The sequence below is a fragment of the Cryptotermes secundus genome, unplaced genomic scaffold (genome assembly GCF_002891405.2).
Source record: "Cryptotermes secundus unplaced genomic scaffold, Csec_1.0 scaffold49, whole genome shotgun sequence".
In the NCBI taxonomy this organism is placed as follows: Eukaryota; Metazoa; Arthropoda; class Insecta; order Blattodea; family Kalotermitidae; genus Cryptotermes; species Cryptotermes secundus.
Window position 1 is genome coordinate 2,086,591 of NW_019744106.1, and position 22,777 is coordinate 2,109,367.

General features: G+C 40.6%; 1 protein-coding gene across 6 annotated transcripts in view; it reads left to right on the top strand.

The window, feature by feature from the left end:
- The window catches only part of LOC111874353 (5-hydroxytryptamine receptor), a 644,097-nt gene that overhangs the window by 231,864 nt on the left and 389,456 nt on the right, over nt 1-22,777 (top strand). For 4 of the 6 annotated variants that reach the window (XM_033755419.1, XM_023869793.2, XM_033755420.1 and 1 more), the window contains one exon: nt 19,787-19,850. The exons of the other annotated variants lie outside the window; for them this stretch is intronic. The gene's annotated coding sequence lies outside the window, so the exon portion shown is untranslated. The remainder of the gene's footprint in view (nt 1-19,786; nt 19,851-22,777) is intronic. 6 annotated transcript variants of the gene reach the window in all.

Here is a 22,777-nt window from a genome sequence, read left to right on the forward strand (position 1 = left end):
CAGTGGAGGAATTTCCATTTTGTGAGTTCTAGTTCCAGACGGAAGCCGGTCACGGTAGCCGAGCGGTCTAAGGCATGCACTGTCTTCGCTCGCTCGGAAGCCGGGATCGTGGGTTCGAATCCCACTCAGGGCATGGATGTTTGTGTGCGTTTTTCTGTGTTTGTCTACAGGTAGAGGCCTTGCGACGAGCTGATCACTCGCCCAAGGAGTCCTACCGAATGTGTAAGATCTAGAAAACCGAAGTGAAACGGAGAGTTTCATGGAGGTAGGCCTAGGTCCAAATTGGGGCTGTAGCGCCACAGAAAAACAAAAGTTACAGACGGAAGAGGATAGATTAGTCCTGTTCTTGGCCATGCGGATTCGATGCATTTAGCATACTCCATTAAAAACCGTATTAAGAAATATGGGTCCCATAAAAGACGGGGAATTTCCTGAGTTTTTGAGCGAATACCGCCCTCTCCAGGAGTCCGCCATTTGTATAAAGTAAAAGTAAATGTATCCCTGTAACAGGCCCTGAAGGCCCATAGGGTTGTGAGATGTTGAGGTTCCCACATTTACTAGACAATCGGCTCGTAGATGGCTGTAAAATTGTCAGCCTTACGCGCCGGCTTCCCTTTATCCCCAGGAAAATTCCTGGTATTAATTTCTGTTAGAGGCTGAGTCGACCCCAGGGCCATAGTGAGCCTGGAAGGATTACATAAACTGAAAAAATCCACCTCATCGCGACCTTCCGGCTTGTAGCATAGTGCCTCAACCAACCACACTACCGCGTGCCCGCTCTCTCTCTCTCTCACTCTCTCTCTCTCTATATATATNCTGGAAGTATTAGGTAAATTGAAAATTCCAGTGATGTCATCAGGAATCGAACCCGCCACATTCTGGCTTCTAGCATAGTGCCTGAACAAACTACGCTGCCGCATGCCCCAAATAATGACGAATAGAAGATATAAATTTTATTGCATTATCCGCTTCGGAGATTCAGCAAATCATTTTAAAATTGTAGGTCCAATAATTATATTATGACCGTTCTAAATTTCACTGTACCGAAATGTATACTAGTACGGCGGGCTTTATTGCAGCCACCAGTTGGCCTTGAGGAGTAAGATCTTGGGGGTTGTAAAATCATTCCACCAGCTGCTCCATATTCATTAATCATCGTATCGCCGACGCTGTACATTCTCGATACTGATGACATTGCTAAATAACAAACTTAACGTCACGAAGTCTGCTACTTCATCGTAATTTCGTAGGAATTGTCTTCATATCCGCTTTCGAAGAGTAAGCCAAACAAGAACACAACTATAAGCAGGCGAGAAGCGATTCGTTCCTCTGAAACGTCAGTGGGTCTCTATCGAAACACATGTTACATCCGAGAAAATCGTTCTCGTCGTATTCGCTGCTGTGGGAACATCAAATGCAACTTCAATTAGCTAAATTGAGAGTCATCATGGCGGCTTTTACTGAATGATGCTTTGTGATCCACTCAGAAAGTAAAGCATTGTAGTCGCTCCAACGCTCTGATGTACATCACTGCTCTAAGTACGAAGGATAAGGACTGGACTGTACTTTGACCTCAGGCTATAGGTTTCATGACTGCCGCTCGATTTCCAGCACGGACAGGGACTTTTGTTCTAGCCGTCAGATCGAGACTTACACTCGGGTGAGTTCGGACTCGTATTCAGCTGATACCGGAGGCTCATTTCTTGGGGGCAAGGGAACTGAAGCGTTAAAACTGGCCGCTCACATCAATCGAATGTGGAGATTGTGAATGTGAGGAACGTTGCCACTTTTATTTCATACGCCTTCACATTACAAGCATAGGCACAGAATTAAATTTACCTTCACATTTTACCTCAGTTTCTATCGGGGTTCATTTTGCGAAAATCGCGTCAAAATTTTAAAGATTTAAACTAAAATTCCATCAACAACTAAAAATTCGTCTGACTCGTCTTTAACATCACTGTTGACTCTCTGATTTCCCCCCCCCCAGTGGCTCTTCCAGCCCATTCAGGCGCCAGGCTTCTTATTCAGTTCCATAATTATTTTTCACAGACAGTAGGACTCCTTGGACGAGTGATCAGCCCGTCGCAAGGCCGCTATATAAACATAGAACAAACACATATACACACACCAAACTTCCATGTCTTGTGTGGGATCTGAACCAACGAACCCGGCTTCTGAGCGAGCAGCTACAGTTGATGCTTTATACCGCGTTGTTACTGTGGCCTGTCCTCTGATGTTTTTAGACATTGAAAATAGAAGGAATTAGTGAGAAGAATTACGGCAATTAAGAAAGGAAGTAGTGTTAAGAATACAGCAAGTCACCACCTATTCTTCTTCTCCCCCCCCCCTTGGCACTACAGCCCCAGTGGGCCTAGGCCTACCTCCATGAACTTCTCCGTTCACTTCGGTTTTTTTAGATCTTACACATTCGGTAGGACTCCTTGGGCGGGTGATCAGCTCGTCGCAAGGCCTCTACCTGTACACAAACACAGAACAACGCACACAAACATCCATGCCCTGAGTGGGATTCGAACCCACGATCCCGGTTTCCATGCGAGCGAAGACAGTACACGCCTTAGACCGCTCGGCTACCGTGACCGGCCCTATTCTTGTTCACACAGATTAAGGTCCTGTGGTCGAGGCTGTTTCTATTGTGGCGATCATTAGTAACCTCAGCACGCATCTCACAGTAACTACATAACGCCACGGTTCATAATTCTGAGTTGAATGTTTTGACCTACGAGGGCGGAAGTGGAATGCCTCATTCAGTAAAATTATTTGGCTTCCGGCTGGACAACGGATTTCACTTCCCGTCAAGCACCAGTGTTTTTCTTGTCTCCAAAGCTCCCAGACTGGGCCCACCCATCCTCCCATTTACTTGTACCTAGAGCTCTTTCTCCCAGAGCAGAGCGGTCTAGTCGTGAAGCCGATCGACCATTCACTTCCATCTAGGACCGCGGCAAATACACGTACGTGGAGTTCAGCTTGGACTTCTACTCCGCTCCGATGTTCATAACATGGTACTTAATTAAGCACAGGGGCAACTTTGCTTACTCTTATTGGGAGATAGGACATAAAAAGTTGATGGAGAACATTAGGAAGATTATATCAAGGAAGAGGGGCACGCGGTAGCGTAGTTGGTTGAGGCACTATGCTACAAGCCGGAAGGTCGCAGGTTGAAGTCCCGATGAGGTCATTGGATTCTTTTCAATTGACCTAATCCTTCCAGCTGCACTATGGCCCTGGGGTCAAATCAGCCTCTAACAAAAATGACTACCAGGAATATTCTCGGCGGTAAAGAGCGGCCGGCGCGTAGGGCTGACAACCTTACCGCCATCTATGAGCCGATTGTCTAGAAAATGTGGGAACTTCGACATTTCACAACCCTATGGGCCTCCACGGCCGGTTAAGGGAATACTTTTACTTTTTTTTTTACTTATATCAAGGAAGATTAAATTCACTGGTCATTTAACACGCATGGAGATTTCTGAAATGAATGAAATTTTATAGTCCGAAACTACTTTAGGGAGACACTACTTGGGATACATAGGAGTTAGTAGTGGGATCGGATTAAAATGGATGTTACAGAAACTGCTTAAATGTGCAGACTAGATGCAACGGACTCAGAATAGAATCCAGTTGCCGGATTCGGTTTGATCATGTTAATGAAATTTCGGGACCATTGAAACTGAGGAAATTCTTGGTAAGCTGAGCAGTTATTAAGATGTGAAATTATATCTTTCAGATAACAAGATATCTTGTTAACTGGTTAGTTAGTTCAGAGTGTGGACTGGAGACAAGACTTTTCTTTTAACAAGCTCGGCGGGCAAGATTACATAAACTGTCAAATTGACAATCGCAATATTTAGTTCCAGACAAAGGCTGGACTGAGTTTAGTTCCTCTTCAAGCACCATTCAGTAGTTCCGTTTAATTTTTTTTTCTTCCCTTGGCACTACAGCCCCAGTGGGCCTAGGCCTACCTAAATGAACTTCTCCGTTCACTCCGTTTAATTAGTAACTTCAATTAGTAGGTATTCAAGCTCACCCCAGCAAAATACAGATGAACAGACATAAAAGCGTAATAGGAACAATAGAAAACAGATTTGAAAGGAATGTTCATGAAAACGGGCTTAGATTATAAGTGCATTCAGCGAGAGTGTTCGGATTGTAACAAATTCACAACTTTAATTTTCTCTCAGCAAAATGGCAGATATTCTGCAAACCTGACAAGGAAGCAAGCTAACCTTTGAAGCGAAACGAATGAGGAAATTCGAAATATGTTCTTCACACCCAGTATGAATACGCGACTAAATCGAACAGTATTGAATGAGAAGGATATTTAGCGTGTGTGGAAAAGATGAGAAATGCATACAAAATTTTAGTCAGGAAACCTCGAAGGTAGATTTGACGTGGAAAATTCTCGTGTATATAAGACTATGCTATTGGGTGAACCGTAAGTAAGAGGTTGTGAGACTATGTATTAGGTTCATCTGGCTCAGGATACGGTCCAGTTGGTAATCTCTGTTACATAGAAAAGAAAAGAAGAAGGAATTTCTTGATGTACTGGGTGACTCAGCATTTTTAGGAAGTCATGCAATTGGTCTGTCATTTAGTCAATTGATCGCTTAATGTTAGTAAAATCATTTCAAGAAAAAGTTGCTGGTATCACGTAACAAACTATTATATTTTACATCAGTGTTAATTTCGCTTATTCGTAATTGCATTTAGGAATATGAAGCATATACCAGTCGGATAATTCTGCTTACTCTCTGCTTCATTCTAGTTTCTTGCTTGGTCTAATCTTCGTCCCGGAAGTTGCAAGTGACATGTTACTTCAAAACGTCCGTTGACTTTCAACAGACTATACGGCATTATGCCCCATTATTTATAGCTACTTTGGTAGTCAAATTGACCGCTTCTGTGGTCTAGTGGTCAGAGTTCCTGGCTAAAGATCCGGAGGTCCCGGGTTCGATTTCCGGCTCTATCAAATTTTCTGGGAAGTAGTGGGTCTGAAACGGGGTTCACTCAGCCTCGTGAGGATAATTGAGGAGTTATTTCAAGGAAATAGCTGCTCCGATCTAGAAAACCGAAATTAACGGCCGTGGGGATTCGTTGCGCTGACCACGCAACTTCCTCTATCCGCTAAATTTAGCACTAACTTCGCCGACAAGCGGCGGTCGCTCAGTCGATAGAATTCGTTTCGGACTAAAGCCACGGAATGTTTTTTTTTTTTTAGTTTTTTAGTTTTTGGCAGTCATATCGAGAATATTATGATGGGGCAGACATGTAGATCTGAAATAAATGGATATATTCTTCCTTTATTAAGAGACTTACATGTGGCTCTAGTGCAACACCCACCGTTAATTAACGCAATGATTATAATCATTGCGTTTATGAGTTAGTAAGAACCTGGAGGCATTTAGATGTAATACTCCTGGAAATAAGAACATACTAAAATCATGTATTTAAACTGACAGAGCTCTGATGTATATGCATGCCCACTCCAGGAGTCTGTAAAGTACGAGGACAAGGAATGTATGAAAGTGCGAAAACATTCCCATCTCTCCACCGTGTTATTAATCTGGCACGGAAGTTATTTCTTCGAGAACATCATTATACAGTACTTCTAGTCTTAGGTTGGAGCTAGTGTGTAGCTTCTCCTTCACAACTGGGGCCCGTCGAATATCAAGTGTTTTCAAACCCTTCGGCAACTTTTCAACTACCATTTTCAGGGTTAGTGACTTTGGGAGTGTGTTTGGCAGCATTTATATAGCTCTTCCATTAGGCATTGTGTCGGAGTTGAGGCGCGGGGTGCTGACCAATAGGAAGAGCCCATGTGATTAGTGAAAAGAAGCAACGAACAATGTTGCGACGCCAAATGGTTCTGACAAGAAGGGGCAGAATATGTCAGTGACAAATTGTTTAGACGAGAACTGGTTGAATTTTAATGTAGCCCTTTTTATTCATGATAAGACACTACACGGTATCACAACCCAGAAGACCACAATCTGAACAGCTACCGCCATGGGGACCTCAAAGCCATGAGGAGTGTGACGCCGTCGTCCCATGAACTGTTCAGTCCTGTGCTGATGCTTTCAGTAGCTCAGATAATGCAGCATCGAATGATGGAATAATTAGGGAGTGATATGCTACTAAGCAACTAACTAGCTCGATGGAGTTGAGTCTTCTTTGAGAAGCCACAAGTTGCTCACTACTTAAGAATTTCCCAGCTTTTTACGGGACACGAAGATTCAGTACCTTGTTCACAAGAGCCCTCCACTGGTTTTGTTTTGAGCTAGATCAGTCCGGTAAATATCAGGTCATCATATTTCCAAAAGATTAATTTTAATATCATCCTCTTTTATCTATCTATCTAACCTATCTATCTATCTGTATATCTCTATCTATCTGTCTGTCTCTCTGTCTGACCGTCTGTCTATCTGTACATCTATCTATCTATCTATCTATCTATCTATCTATCTATCTATCTATCTATCTGTCTGTCTGTCTACCTGCTTTCTGTCTATGTGTCTGTCTGTCTGCCTGCCTGTCTCTCTGTCTATATATATATATATATCTGCCTGCCTCTCTGTCTGTCTGTCTGCTGTGTCTGGCTCTAAAGCTCTTTGTTGGACCTTGACCGCGTTTTCAGTTTCTTGATCTTGTACACGGTCTGTAAGATTCCTTGGACGGACGGGGGTTCAGTCCTTTGCAAGGCCGCTGCCTATACACAGAAGAGCACAAACGCAGAAAAACGGACACAGACATACATACCTTGAGTTGGATTCGAACCAACGAACCCAGCGTTCGTGCGAGCGAAGACGGTTCATGCCTTGGACTGCGCGGCCACTGTGTTTGACACGTCCTCCTTTACATGATTATTCTTATTATACTTGGCTGAGAGAAGAAGTTAGTTATCTCCACCCTCCTACCACATTATCCATCTTCAGCTTTAATATTATCCTCAGAGCCCTATTCTCAGGTAACCTCTCCCTTAGGATAAGAAACCAAATTTAACACCCATACATTACTACCATATGCTACTAATTGTAAAAGTAATTGAAGTTGATGCGCAAGAAGGCGATGGTGGCTTAACTTAAGGTGGTATCCGGCCTTTAGTCTAGAGCAGTGATTCAGAATTTAATTTAGCCACGGAACCTTATCGTGCTGTGCAGACAGCCACTTCCTAGACACGCAGGTCCTGCACAATCCAGCGTCAACAGACGTAAAATAGGAGTACGCAGGAAGGCTATCAGAGAAACCAAAAAAACCAAAGAGTAGTGTCAACAAGAACTGATGTCAAGCGTTCCCAGGAAGAACAGGAGAACAAGAGAACACGTGAAGTCGTTGTGCTGAGCGTGCTATGTGCCGCAGAATCCAGTAACTTACAACTTCAGTAAAGTAACTAGAATGTCAACCCATAGACAAAACACCAATGTAATACAGCATGTAGTTTACATTAACGGGCCGCTGGATCCGCTTGGTTTGCATGGAAAATTTACGCTCAGTACATGATAGAATAGGAGCCGGGATAGCGTAGTTTGTATAACTACTGGCTACGGGCTGGATGACCTGAAGGGTCGGAGTTCGGGCCCCGGAAGGTCTAGGAATTTTCACTTTTTCATGGCCTCCAGACCGGCACTGGGGCCCACCCAGCCTCCTATCCAATGGGTACCGGGGAGCTCTTTCCCCGAGCTTAAAGTGGCAGGGCGTGTATCTGACCGCTCACCTCCAACTAGTACCGAGGTCAAGAAAATATGGATCTATACATCCACCCCCCCATACGTCTTAATTGCGTACTGTTTAATTAATTAAGCACAGGGACAAATTTATCTTTACCTTAACGATAGAATAATTGTAACGTAGAAACCGGACCTCAGGACATGACGCATGTGTCAGAACATGTTATCCTCAACAGCAAACCCTGCTGAAAATAGTGTTGTATTGACAGGAATATAATAATACTATCTATAACATAATAAAATTCATAAATATGAAGCTTGAGAACTAGACCACATATAAATATCATAATAAATAAATATTAAACAACGGATTTGAGATCAAAATATTATTTAATCGTATATATTTAGAAATGGAAATATGTATACGCGAAATGATGCTCAAAAATAACACGACACTTATTTGCAATTTATAATTTTTTATCTTCAAATGGAATTTTGTTGCGAAAACCCCGAATTCCGGGGAAAGGCATTTTGGAAATTTTGGTGTATAGAATCTGATGCAACTATGTAACTTCTCAGTCAGTAATGCCCGTACTTAGCATGCGACATCGCGAGAATGAAAGAAGCGTGGTTATCCCTCGGCCGAGATGTTCAGTGACGTATTAACTGAAATCTGATTAGAGAAATGTGCCAGCATGCTGCTGCTACTGTGGCCGACGAAACTCTCAAGTGGGGGTGTGCCCATGAAGGAGGGATAAGCGTGTTCTCTATGTAAATTGACGAATTACATTCTTACAAGTTAACATACACAATCACGTATTGGAATATTTTCGAAACAGTATTACGTTTTACCTTTTTCTGAGAAGTAGTGGGTCTGGAACGGACTCCACTTAGCCTCGTGATAATAACTGAGGAGCTATTTCAAGGAAATAGTGGCTCCGGTCTAGAAAACTGAGATTAACGGCCGTGGGGATCCGTTGCGCTGACCATGTGACACCCTCTATCCGCTAAATCTGGCACTAACTTCGTCGACAAGCGGCGGTCTCTCGGTCTGTATACACGTAGTATACTACAAAGATTTGTATTTTGTTTGTTTGTTTGTTTGTTTGATTACGCTTTATCTTTGTGTATATGTAAAAATAATATTTAAGGTAAAGTGAAAATTGTCACCGTGCTTAATTACTAAGCACTATGCCATGAAGGCGTATGGGGGAGTGGATGTATAGATTCACATTTTCTTGACCTCGGCACTAGTTTGAGGTGAGTGGTCAGCTTCACGGCCTAGCCGTTACTCCCGGGAAATACCTCCCTGTACCAATTTGAAATGATGCCGGCTGGCACCCACATCCGGTCTAAACGAAGTGGACAGAACACTCTAATTTCCGCGAACCCGATGCAAGTCTGGAAACACTTTATATTTTAGGATTATAATTGCTTCACTTCTTTGAGGATGGAAAACCAGACAAATTCTTTGTGTGCTTATTACGTAGCGGTACAGCAACAAAAATAAATTATATATGCATGAAAGAAGATTGATTAGCAAATTGTACATGGATCAGAAAGTTAGAGTACGACTGGACAGGGGGGAGACAGGAAGTGTGCAGATTGGAAGAGGAGTTCGACAAGGATGCTGTTTATCACCAATTCTGTTCAACTTGTACAGCGAATGCCTTACCAAGGAAGCTCTGGATGGGCTCGGTGACTTCAAAGTAGGAGGGCAAATTATTCAAACTGTGAAATATGCAGATGACCTTGTGTTAATGGCTAAGGAAGAAACTGTGCTACAGGGCATGATTGATAGACTAATTGAAATTGGAAGGTGCTATGGCATGGAAATGAATGTGGAGAAAACAAAAGTAATGAAAATTTCGAGACAACCAACCCCAGTCACAATAAAGATAGACCAAAAACAACTGGAGAATGTGAAATGTTTTAAATATTTGGGTAGCTTGTTAACAGATGATGGAAGGTGTACTTGTGAAATTAAATCCAGGATTGCCATGGCAAAAGCTGCATTTAGCAAGAAGAAGAATCTTTTTACCAGCAAATTGGACTTAAATTTGAGGAAGAAACTAGTGAAATGCTACATTTGGAGCATAGCTCTGTATGGGGCTGAAACATGGACACTTAGGGCAGTAGATCAGAAACATCTGGAAAGTTTCGAAATGTGGTGTTGGAGAAGAATGGAGAAGATCAGTTGGACCGATTATGTGAGAAATGAAGAAGTGTTAATTAGAGTCAGTGAGCAGAGGAATATCCTACATGAAATAAGAAAACGGAAGGCTAATTGGATTGGTCATGTTTTACGCAGAAACTGCCTTCTAAAAGAAGCTATCGAAGGAAAGATAGATGGGCGGATAGAAGTGACAAGAAGACGAGGAAGAAGACGTAAGAAGATGCTGGATGACCTTGGGGACAGAAGAGGATACTGTCATTTGAAGGAGAAAGCTCTAGATCGCATTAAGTGGAGGAATTGTTTTGAAAGAGACTGTGGACCTGTCGTCTTGACAGATTACTGATGATGATGATGATGATATGCTGAGAAGTTTCATATATCTTACATTTTAATGTGCAGTGTTCAACACTGCTTAACTGTAAAGAAGCACAACAACTTATGCTACCGCATAATTCATCCCCAAACGAAACAATATTAAATATGAATTATACCAATATTTCTCTCTCTTTCTTCCTGTAATTTGACCTCTCTGCCGTAATATCTTCCCCATGATACATTCTCCCCTTATATTCCAACGTCTCTCTTTACATGTGTTCATATATCAATTAATACAATTGCCAGTCAAGCACGTATCTCTCTCTTCATGCCGCATTGTTGCCAGTAAAAGGTAAAGAAGGCAAATCTCTCTCTGTAACAGGTCGTGGAGGCCCATAGTGTTCTGAGACGTCGAGGTTCTCACATTTTCTAAACTATCGGCTCACAGATGGAGGTGAGGTTGTCAGCCTTACGCGCCGGCCCCCTATTACCCCCAGGAAGATTCTTGGCACTCGTTTCTTTTAGAGGCTGAGTGGAATCCAGGGACATAGTGCTGCTGGAAGTATTAGGTCAATTTAAAAATCCAGTGATCTCATCGTGAATCGAACTCTCGACCTTCCAGCTCGTTCCATAGTGCCTCAACAAACAAAGCTACTGCGTGCTCCCCATTGTTGTCAGTAGGTGAAGGAATTTATGGACAAAGATGTGGCTAATGCAATGCAGCTTAATGGAGTTCCCTGACAGATAGATTGCTGCAGTTTTTGTTGAGGGTAAATTACTTACTTTTATTTTGAAGTAGGGATTGAAACGGGTATCAGAAATCCGTATTCCTATTATTTGAGGACCAACATCCTTTTCATCTCATTTGAGTATCGTGTCAGATTCTTGAGAAATATCTCATTATTCTTTGTGACACGATTGAAAGGAGCAGTAAATTTTGCTCCTTGGAGTAAGCGTAAATTTAACGATCAGTTATATAAGTTGGATCCGCACACCCATGCGACAGACGAGAATTACATTTTAGTGATAAAACTTGAAGAGAAGAGACCACTTTGAAGACCTAGACATAGATGGAAGGGTAGATTTAAACTGAGTCATAAAGAAGTAATATTTGGATTGGATTCAACTAATTCAGAATTTTGTCCGATTGCGAGATCTTGGAAGAAAGGTAATTACATAACCTTGCAGTTATTAAAGTTGGGAAATTTTGTAACCCGTCGAATAAATGTGACCCTTTCAATAAAGGCCATGCAAATGTAATTAGCGAAATATAAATATATAATTAGATGTGGTCATTTATTGAGTATTCAGTAGTTCTTTATCGTTGACATAATTATATATAAAATAAACCGTAATTATTTTTGAGAATCATTAATCGTCGTTTTCCAAGTATTCTTATAAGTGTCTAAAATACGAAAAAATTTAACGGCAAAAAATATGGGTAAACAAGGTAAGCCCTAAGTATTATGCACACTAAACCGAAAAGTCACTAAATTATACTTTTGTCAGATTTTCAACAAAGATTTCATTTGCGGATGGGAACAAATCCAGTCTCTTCTTTTTTAATAACACTCATAGTATAAAAAGTTGACTCCACGTAAAGTCTTCAGAAGAAAACATTGTATGAACGGCTTTTTGTGAATTCGAGTTCCATCAGAAGGTACACTTCCTTTACATCGCGCTTTCCAGACTGGCAATTACATCGGGTTCAGCTACAAAACAAGAAATTGGAACATATTTAATTTATTTTCTCTTTTCAGGTCTTTCGTTTCATCTCGTATTTTAATCGAAGTATATTACTCAACCAGTTTGAACTCTGCCTACATAGACACACATCCATCCTTACATCTGTCTACTTAGCCCTCCACAAAACAACCGTGTATTCGCCCAGACACACACCCCAAACTAACTGCACGGTCCACGTCAGAAACATACAGTTCTCCACGAAGATTTTGAAGAAAACGTAAAGGATTTATTTTTATTCCTCCCTACGAGCTGGGATATTGTAGTCGCTATAGCGACTGGTTACGTGTTGGTCCACCGATGGGTCGTAGTTCGAGACCCTGTAGGGTCAAGAATTTTCTCTTCTTCACGTCGTCCAGACAGGCTCTGGGGTCCACCGGCGCCCCGGAACACCGCACTAATATTGTCCGCGAATATTTGGATGAAATTTTGGCAACAGATAGATTGGACGTGGAGGCCTAATAACCTGGCCCCCTCGCTCCTCTGACTTGACTCCACTGGATTTCTTTCTGCGGGAGGTACATGCAAAGCCTGGTGTACGAGACTCAAGTGGAGACACAACATGACCTTGTGGCAAGAACTGTAGTAGCAGCTGGAACCATCCGGGAAATGCAGGGAATCTTTCGTTCCGCATAACATGGCCAGTCAGTGCAGAATATGCAATGAAATCGGCGGCCGCCATTTTGATCAACTTTTATTATGTAAAACAACGATAACATCCCTGAAACTTATGTCAAAAGGAAGCGTTTCCGGACATGGGTGTATTAACAAAATATGATCAGATTGAACCCATGTATCTACCACAGATCGTTGTAACATATATTTATTTACATTCTGTATAATGTAAACTATATCATAAACTACAATGTGTAGGCTTTTATTTGTCGGTTAATACTATAGTTACGTTGTTGATATTTCGTATATGATCAGACCATTTCTAAACCTGCTTCATCAGAGAACAACACAGACAAATATATTTATGTCAGGAGTCGAATCTTACTCCAGGAACCTAAATGTCAAATACCATGTATTCCTCATATTACACGACTATCAGTATCGGCTGTTGGTATTGCTAATAATGTACAGTATGTAATATAAAGCATACTCCTTAAGAATTCTTGGCGAATTATTTTAGCACTTTGAATGCCAAAGACGCGATATATCGCTACGAGACTGACGGTTCTTCCTCCTACGTATCCGACGTGTAGCCCTATCATTGAAAAATATCCTTCCATATCTTGACACTTTAAATTAATAATTTGTTTAATCAATGAAACTAAATTTATAAGTAATGGAATGCTAAAATATAAAACAAAAACTTGCAGGGCCTATGCTGAAATATCGGCGTTGACAGAATTCATCTCCTTGTTTGCTCTGTCTTCTTCCTCAATTACTCATAGGATTTAACGCAAAGAATTGTCAGATCTCTTCTTTTTAAATTTCGAGAAGACTTTCTTAGAAATGCGTGCGGTTACCGCTGCAAAGGCAATTTCATACCACCTGAGATTTTGATTACATTAAACTTACAGTTAATTAAATAATACCCAATCTCATTCATTCTATAGCTGTGTGTACTTTTGCAACAAGAGGAGAAGAACTTTGATTAAATCCAGCCAGTGATGTTGATTGATGAAGGTAAAAATGTAAAAAGAAACTCAAAAGGATGTTACATTCTTTAAATCAAAATTAACTTTTAACATTTTTCCTGCAAGAAATAGCGTTGAATATGCAAAAGACGAAAAAGGTCGAACCTTTCTATTCTTGGTGTTGTACGTTTACTCGCAGAATTTAATGAAAGAAGTGAAATGAGTAATGAAGTCTGCTTCTGTGGTTTTAATCTGCCTTGTAGATTAGAAAGGTGAACACAAGATTCATTTTATTATAAGTTTTTTCTCCTCTTATACCATCATCCGGGACAACTTTTGGAAAACAACTCAGTAAAATGAACTTTCAGACGCATGTTTGTAAGTGTGTGTGTGTGTGTTTAATATACAGCAAGATTAAGGAGAATTATATTATGGAGGAGTAAAGCAAAGTTGTAAATAGCCATCACCATCATAGATAAAATTAGCTTCAGGTCTTTCTATATGCTTTGTATATCTGCCGTTCTTCCTTCATATTAAATCTGTCATACACTAAAACCTTCCATTATGGCTTTACGCCTCTTTGAAGAACTCTTTTTCTGGTATTATATTTCTGGTATGTAACCTATAATTTATATTTCCTGAAAGCCCACTCGAAAATAATTTTATTTCATAATATATAGTGCGACACCTTTCTTTCTTCCATTTTGTGAAACACTATATAATTCGAGACCAAACGGTGAATTTTTCTGAGAGATATATGTCCCCCGTGCGATGAAAGTAGTGGGGTTTGGTACGACAGAAAGTGGATTCATTTTAAACATTTGTTTTGATCAGTTGTCTATACATTTCACGCAACCCGCAAGTACATTATTGTGTTCTCAAGAGCTTGTCTGTGGACCCTGCATTACAGGAGTTGAAGGCAGTCCAACTGATCAGACACTGTTTCCATAATAACGATTTTAATACTACCTTCTCACCTACATTTACTTACCTCAACTTGTTCCTGTCTTTCAGATTTTGTTCCCACTGAAATTGTGTACGCATATCTCAAATCCACGCCTCTTAAGTTTCATGCTACTTGGTTTAATTACCCGAATAATAACATTATATGAATATTAAAACTAATGAAGCTCTGCATAAAGTATTGTTCCTCACCGTTTTCTTGCTCCCTATCTCTTAACTACAAATATTCTCCTCAGCACGGTCTCCTAAAATATTTGAATCTGCATCCTTCTTCCAGGATTAGACAGCATAAATCATTTATCTCTTTCATAGATAATACACTACCCGAACAACGACAACGCTTTGGTTGGAAATCTCTCTTGGGAGACCCAGGCGAGAATTGGAGGACGAAAAATAAATTGGCCTTAAAATCGGATTTAAACACGTGAATTGCGTCAAGTTAAATAGGGACAGGAACAAATAGCGGATTTCTATGGAGACTTTGATGTAACTACGGCGGCGTCGGCGTCAGAAAGGAGCTTCCGGGCAAGTTGAATGTCTATCATCTTCTCAGAACGACCCTACGCCGTGAAAGCTGTTAGTTAGGTAATTAGCCACTTAACACTGCTATGGCTTAGTTTATGCAGTAACTCGTCTACTGACAGATTAAACCCGAACTCCCTGTCCGAGACGCACGCACTGCGTCTTGTCTGTCCGTCGCAGAACGTTACTAGGATAGCGAGCGTAATGGCTGTGGAGATGAGAGCAACTAATTTCGTTCAAGGTAATTGTGGGAGGTTGGGCCGCGCCATAGCTCAAGCGGTTAGTCGCTGGCTTCCCACCGCGGCGGCCCGTGTTCGATCTCGGGTCTGGTCAAGGGGGATTTGTGGTGGACAAAGTGGCGCTGGGGCAGGTTTTCTCCGAGTACTTCGGTTTCCCCTGCCAATCTTCATTCCACCAGTTGCTCCACAATCACCTTCACCTATCATCTGGGGCTGGTGCAATAGGCCACAAATGGCCGCAGTACAAGGGACTTAGTTAGTTAGTTAGTTAGTTAGTTAGTTAGTTAGTTATTGGAGAGGGTGGGTTTCCCCATGCACTTAGACCTGTATTGGTCCATTGTGCTTCCCTCTATGATTTCTACCAGTCTCTATATCCTACCGGTACTGGTGCTTACCATCAGTCCCGCCCAACCAACGTTACCTCTAGACTGCGGAGGCCGCTTACAAGGGACTTAGTCCCACCCCACTAGCAATAAAAGAAACTGTGGCACGTTTCAGTGTACTTCACGTGTTTAACGAATTGGCGACAAAATGTAATACTCTCTGAAGAGAAGTTTTACTTCCTTAGCATTAATGCGTATAGGTAACCGAGCAGGTTGCTTGATGGTAGTGGATCTGAATCATATTTCGGAAGTACAGGGTTCGAACTGGCGCTCCTGATTATTCATTATTTTCAGAGTAACTTTTTGTCTGTTCATTTTTTTTCTTTGTCGCTACAGCCCCAATTTGGGCCTTGGCCTGCCTCCAAGAAATTCTAAATTTCACTTCGGTATTGTTTCATTAGTTCTTAGATATTCGGTAGGGCTCCTTGGGCGGGTGATCAGCTCGTCGCAAGGCCTCTACCTGTACACAAACACCAAACATCCATGCCCTGAGTGGGGTTACAACCCATGATCCCAGCTTCCGAGCGAGCGAAGGTAGTGCATGCTCTAGACTGCTCGGCTACCGTGACCGGCGCGCCTGTTCTAGCTTTAGTGGAATTTCAAGAATTTCAAAATACCAAGTCTTTGAGACTCATATTTTCCTTCAGTTGTTTTTCCACGTAGTGTGGTTAGCGAGAATAGAGAACATAGATGTATGCTGTTATTGTAACTCTCAACTAATACAGATTCCGAAAATGCCCGATATAGCTTAAAATTCTAACACCGTTCTCGCAAAGAAAGTAATACTTGAGATTTCAGGTTCTCATAGCTGAGACCATGAAAACTACAGCTTTCTGGGGTGCATCGTGAAGACTGCCAGAAATATACCGTCAGTTAGAACAGCGTACTGCCTCTATTTTAATCGAAATGTGTCTTTGTCTTCGATCCTGAAAGCGGAGGCGTTGCATTCTACAGGATCGTCGATACAATTTACAAAACTGTTCGGTGTAAACTCTCAGAAGGTTTCACGCTAAATAATATTTCTTATACAATTCTTAATTATGTTTAGTATTTACGTCTGTACAAATTTGAGATACCTTTCTTCGATTATCAGAACTTCTTATGAATAAACCTAAGTACAAATATAATTTCCTCACGGCAGGCAGCCACTTCGAAATTTGAAATATCGAGACACGGATTATATGAGCTTAGCAAAAGCTGCAAATTTTTGGAGGTCTAGCAACACATCAGATTCAAGAACCCTACATTAGTAGTCCTTAATATTATTCCAGCTTTGAAAAAAACGCGCTGTCGTTATGTTGACATTACTGGTAAGGTAAAAAGAAAGGTAAAGCTATCCCTGTAAAAGTCCCTGGAGCCTATAGGGTTGTGAGATGTCGAGGCTCCGACTTTTTCTAGACAGTCGGCTCACAGATGGCGGTAAGGTTGTTAGCCCTACGCGTATTGTATCAGTGAATTTGATAAAGAACGCCTATGAATTTAAAAGAAAAAAGAAGGAGAACACACTTTTAAGTTCTGATTCCTGAAAGGTTTACCATTCATCAGAATGACCATTTGAGCGTATTTAATGTTAGTAAAATAAAATGTTTTATATATCTTCAAACCAGTAAATCATTCAATTCATTATCACTTGTCTTTCGAATGGGAGGTTCAGCAGTTAAAAACGTTATCTGAGATACTTGCAAGGTTATATGAAACGTTTTAGAAGATGAGTTTTACAGAAACCTACCAATTCAGTGGCATTAAACAGCAAGAAGCTGTTCGAAAAAAATGACACTTTCCTAACTGTATAGGAAGTTTAAATGTAAAACATATTGAAATTGAGTGCCCATCATGCAGAGGCTCACAATACTATAACTAAAGACAATATTTTTTGATATTATAAAAGGTTAATCATCTCCGCCCAGTGTGACTGATAAATAGTTTTTTTCTTTCCCTCCTTTTTCAATCTTTCATCTTTGACATTATTCGGTCTTAGAGACGGTCTTCAGAAGGATATACGTATCAATACAGGCTAGTGTGCTAGTCTGACGGAACAGAATGTACGAAATCTAATTTCTTTCGATATTACTTCAAGCTCAAATTGACACGGATTGCAAAACGATACCTGTATATATCGGGGAAGTAGGACGTCGAAGTAATGGAGGAAATTTCTAGATCGTCTTCATTATTTCAGTTTTTCGAAAGAGGCGAACTTAACGTCCCATCGGACACAGAACTACCTGGAACTGCGCTGGAAGTTTTATTTGTTATAGTAGCTGACGAAGCCTGTTCATTACTACTTTCTTTAACGAGACCATATCCTAAACTAATTCCGGGTAATCCGAGTCGTGTTTTCAACTGTCGTTTGTCCAGAACTCGAAGAAGTGCTTTTAGGATTATGTGTAGTAGGGTAAGGGTAAATTGTCCCCGTGCTTAACTAATTAAGCACTACGCCATGGAGGTGTATGGGGAGTGGATATATAGATCCACGTTCCCTTGACCTCGGCACTAGTTTGAGGTGTTTAGTTTGACGCTTCGACCGCTTTACGCCGGGGGAGAAAGCCCCCGGTACCCATTGTATAGGAGGTTGGGTGGACCCCAGAGCAGGTCTGGAGAAGAGAAAATTCTTGACCTTTCCAGGACTCGAAACCCTACCTCTCTGCGTTCCAGCTCGTAGCCAGTTGCTATCCCGACTACACTGTCTCGTCTCTTTATGTGTAGTGAATGACGTATATTACTGGAATTATAGAAATGCATTTTTCAAATGACATTTTTATCGTTAAACCAATATGCGTTCTGCACATATCCGTTCTCCAAGAAGAATCTCGCGAGCTAACGGAATTTACTGGAAAGGAGACGAAAGAACCTGGTGATAAAGATTGTGGACAGTCACAAAAACGCTTTAAAGAAATACCTAGAAGATTGGGTAGGAGTACATCAATCGGGCTCTTAAATTCAACATGGCAGTCGCCGAACTTATATGTCGAATGTGGCACTCTTGCCCGGATCGGTTATCTTAGCTGAAATTCTATGAAATTTTCTTCATTCCAACCGGGCAAATGAAGCGATGGAAGCCGAAAAGTTTGTGATGATGAAATATTAATAAAACTATTGACTTTTTCGACATTGTTCATCGTTCTTTTTTTTTTCTTTAAAAGCAACGTTTCGGAGCATGGATTTTGTCTCCATCCTCAGGCCTACTCTGTTAGGCCCAATCGATAGAGCTAGACCCAGGGCGATAGGTAATTATTTTTAAAGTTTGTACCATGTTGCATATATACAGTCGACATATACAGCAGCAACAACAGACACAAAGCTCATCACACCTCACGACATCTTTAAAAATGTTTTTAAGAATCAATTTTGGATATAGTTTTAACCTAACTGTTATTTTTACTGTTTAATCACATGTATGATTCTTGTTTGAATCAATGTCTAGTCTAGTTCAGTCTAATTGGTGAATTGAATTTCTATGGAAAGTAACCTATTATTATGGAGAGTTTTATGGAGGTAGGCCAAAGAACAAATAGGGGCTGTAGCGCCAAAGAAAAAATTATGAACCATACGTATGTATATATAAATTGGAATGCGAGAGTTGCAGTTCATTGGTTGAGTGTGTAAGACTTGCAACACCTGAGGATGGCCCGTTAGGGACGAAATATATAGTGCTATGTATGTCAATAAATAATTGTTGCGTTGACGGTAGAATTTATATATGTTGTCGACAGATAATATCCAGAAAGTCAATAATTACAGAGATAGACGCTTAAAAATGCGTAAAGATTTCTACTTGCCATATACACTTCGATATTCATCTCTAAGAGCAATCTCACATTCAACGCTATATAACAGTTTAGTTTGCTTTAATTTAATCTAATACAAATTTTATAACAACTTAAAAGAGTAAGATTATTTGCAAGACGTTTAATTTCCTGTCTCAGAGAAGACACACTGTATCACCTTTAAAAGTGTCAGTCTCTTCATGGAATTTAAAAAAATTTTGTTTCTATATTTTGAGAAGAATCCCTCATGGAATTATGTGAGGAAAGGTCGAATTATTGGAAATTGAAGCAAGTTTCACGCAGTTGGTTAGTACACACATAGTCATCCCTGAACTACAGAGAGTAAACATCTTCTTAAATTGTGAAATAAAACAGAATCTTGTTTTCTATGATTTGTGATTTATTTACAGGAACTCGAGAGAAGTAGCACCGAATTAGGTTCCCTCGTTGGCGATCATCTTTGTATGGCAGAAGGTAAAGTGAATTAAAGACACTTTATATATAGTAATATCATATTTATAACATTCAGTATCATAGTATACATGAATTATTTTCACATTTTGGAAATATGATTTAATTGCAACATTCTTGGTCTGTTGGAAAGCGCTTTCTATTTTTAATTACTTCATCCAGCCACCCTTGGGAATCTTTCAAATAATCACTTACTGAATGGTTAAACTTTGATGAACAACTAGTTTCAAACAAAATTCTTTCTTATATATGAAATACGACGAATAAGAATGATACAAATTCTGTACATGGACACCCGGTATGCGATGAAGCTTTATGTCGCTAGATCATTCTCCCGCTGGGTTCATGTGTTAGAACCCCACTTAGGGTATTTTTCTATGTTTTCCGCTGTGTCGATAGATGCCTTAAAATTAACGCGCCTAACATCGAAAGATTCTTGTTAATCGTGTTAATAATTTGATCTTGGTGAGACCTGAATTTCTCATAATTTACAGAAATTTGCGGAGTAACTTCGGTAAGCTTATTCCCGACTGCACGGAGCCACATCGACAAAAACTAGCAAACGTTCAGTTTGTATCTCATTAATTCTGAATCTCAAAAATGAAGCCAGATTAATCCCTGACACATGACGGGGGAAAATGGGAGTCTGCATTTGCATGGTTACTTTCATAGGCTAAATTTAATAGGCGTATATTACACATATTATACCGATCTAAAAAACCGAGATTAACTTCTGTGGGGATCCGTTGAACTGACGACGCGACACCCTCTATCCGCTGAAGTTGGCACTAACTTCGCCGACAAGCGGCGGTCGCTCAGTCAGTATCCTCGGAGTTTTTTAATATTGTATTATATTATATGCCTTGCGACGTGCTGATCCCCTCTTCAAAGGGTGTATGGACACCGAATTATCAGGGAACTATCGATTCGCTTCTGCTCGACCTTAGTGAAGAGGGAAGAAGATTTATTTTCTGTTAAATCATAGACGCCTCTCGTCAGCATACCAAAAGTTCACAAAGAAATGTAAAACAGCTAGGGATAGCAGTAACATTTGTCACAGTCATATTTTGGTGGCTAAACTTCTGACTATATCACGCGAATGACAAGCTGATTTAGGTGGGAGGGCAGAGGACCACAGTTAAGCTTTCGCCGCACTAATCAATCAGATTACCCGATTTTCTTTATATTTAAACCAAACCATATATAGCCCAAGAAAGTCTGTCTTATCCCTATTTAATCACATAACTTCTTTCCTACAATTTCGGCTCAACTCAAGGAGGCAACAAGTTTCCCCCGAAACGACGGAGAATTACATTGCTTCGACAGGATGCGATACCAAGAAGGTTCCACACTGAATATTATTAGGAGTATTTGGCTCCATTGCGCTGCAGCAGTTCAAATCACGATCAACTTTATGCATCCCTGTGTATAGCGTCACGTTATAGCCCCCCACTGTAGAGTGAGTATGGAGGCAAGCTCCGAACTCAGTCCCAGCAGACACCTGTTGGCAGGCTGCAGCCATTTGCATGGCCGTTAATAATTTATACAGTGTTAGTGCTTGTGTGGTACTATGCATACTACGTTGCTTTGTATCGAAATGAGAAACTACTTTGTAGTTACTTAACCAAGCGTATCTTGTGACTTTTACTCAACATTTTAAACACTAAAATTATTCTGAATAATATATAAAAAAAATTAGATCGTACCTCACAGTAAACAAATTACGTTCCAGCTACAAAAACCAACCGGTTAATGCTGTTTAGGTAAATAGTCGCTGTTCACTGTGAGATCCATGCGAATTATAAATACACTGTAGGAAGAATGTAGAGATTTTGTATATTAAAGCTGCTGATATATATAGTAACCGCCGGTCACGGTAGCCGAGCGGTCTAAGGCGTGCACTGTCTTCGCTCGCTCGGAAGCCGGGATCGTGGGTTCGAATCCCACTCAAGGCATGGATGTTTGTGTGCGTTTTCTATGTTTGTGTACAGGTAGAGGCCTTGCGACGAGCTGATCACCCGCCCAAGGAGTCCTACCGAATGTGTAAGATCTAGAAAAACCGAAGTGAACGGAGAAGTTCATGGAGGTAGGCCTAGGCCCACTGGGGCTGTAGTGTCAAAGAAAAAAAAAATATATATAGTAACCAACAGTTTTAATTGTTACTATTATTAATTAAGCCTATGAAGGTGCATAAATCAAGGAGTTCGGCTGATATCAGAAAGCCGCTCCTGTTGTAAAAAGTGGTTATTTTTATGTGATGATTGAAAGTGGCGAAATGCTCACATCTGTAAAAATGACAGCGCTCCTGTCCCTCTCAAAAATAATAATAACTTTAGGATTTGTAGAAATCTTCAATAAGCATTGTACCAACAGTAACCAGAGACATGTCCTCATCTCACAAGTTTGTTCATTTACCATTATGTAATTATTTATTGAAGGAAATGAAAAATTAAGTGGTTGAAATTATTTATGTTGACACATCTTTCTTGGCTATTTGGCCGTTGTTTCAATAGTCGATACAAGATGCACCACACACATGCAGTCACACTGACACACTCACTCACATTCATACACAGAAACACGGCATGTATATCTCGTAGATCTACATTTTTTCTTAGGGAAGAAAATTAGGCGAGAACAAAGACTGTTAGAACACTAAAACTCATAAGGAAGTGGGTACACATGTCTCTGTTTGACTTTCTTATATACCGGTACCTGCTATATGTGAGCAAGTGTTGTGATCGTGAAAAGATCGACGTTGAAGATGTTGACAGACTTGCACGCTTTTACCCTCCCCCTGTTACGAGAACATTGTTTGGCATGTTCTTTTGGCTTATTTTGGACTTCACCCATCGTCCGGTATATAAAAAGACAAAAAACCACAACGTTTCGGAGACTGGATCTGTCTCCGTCTTCAGGTGTATAGGGAA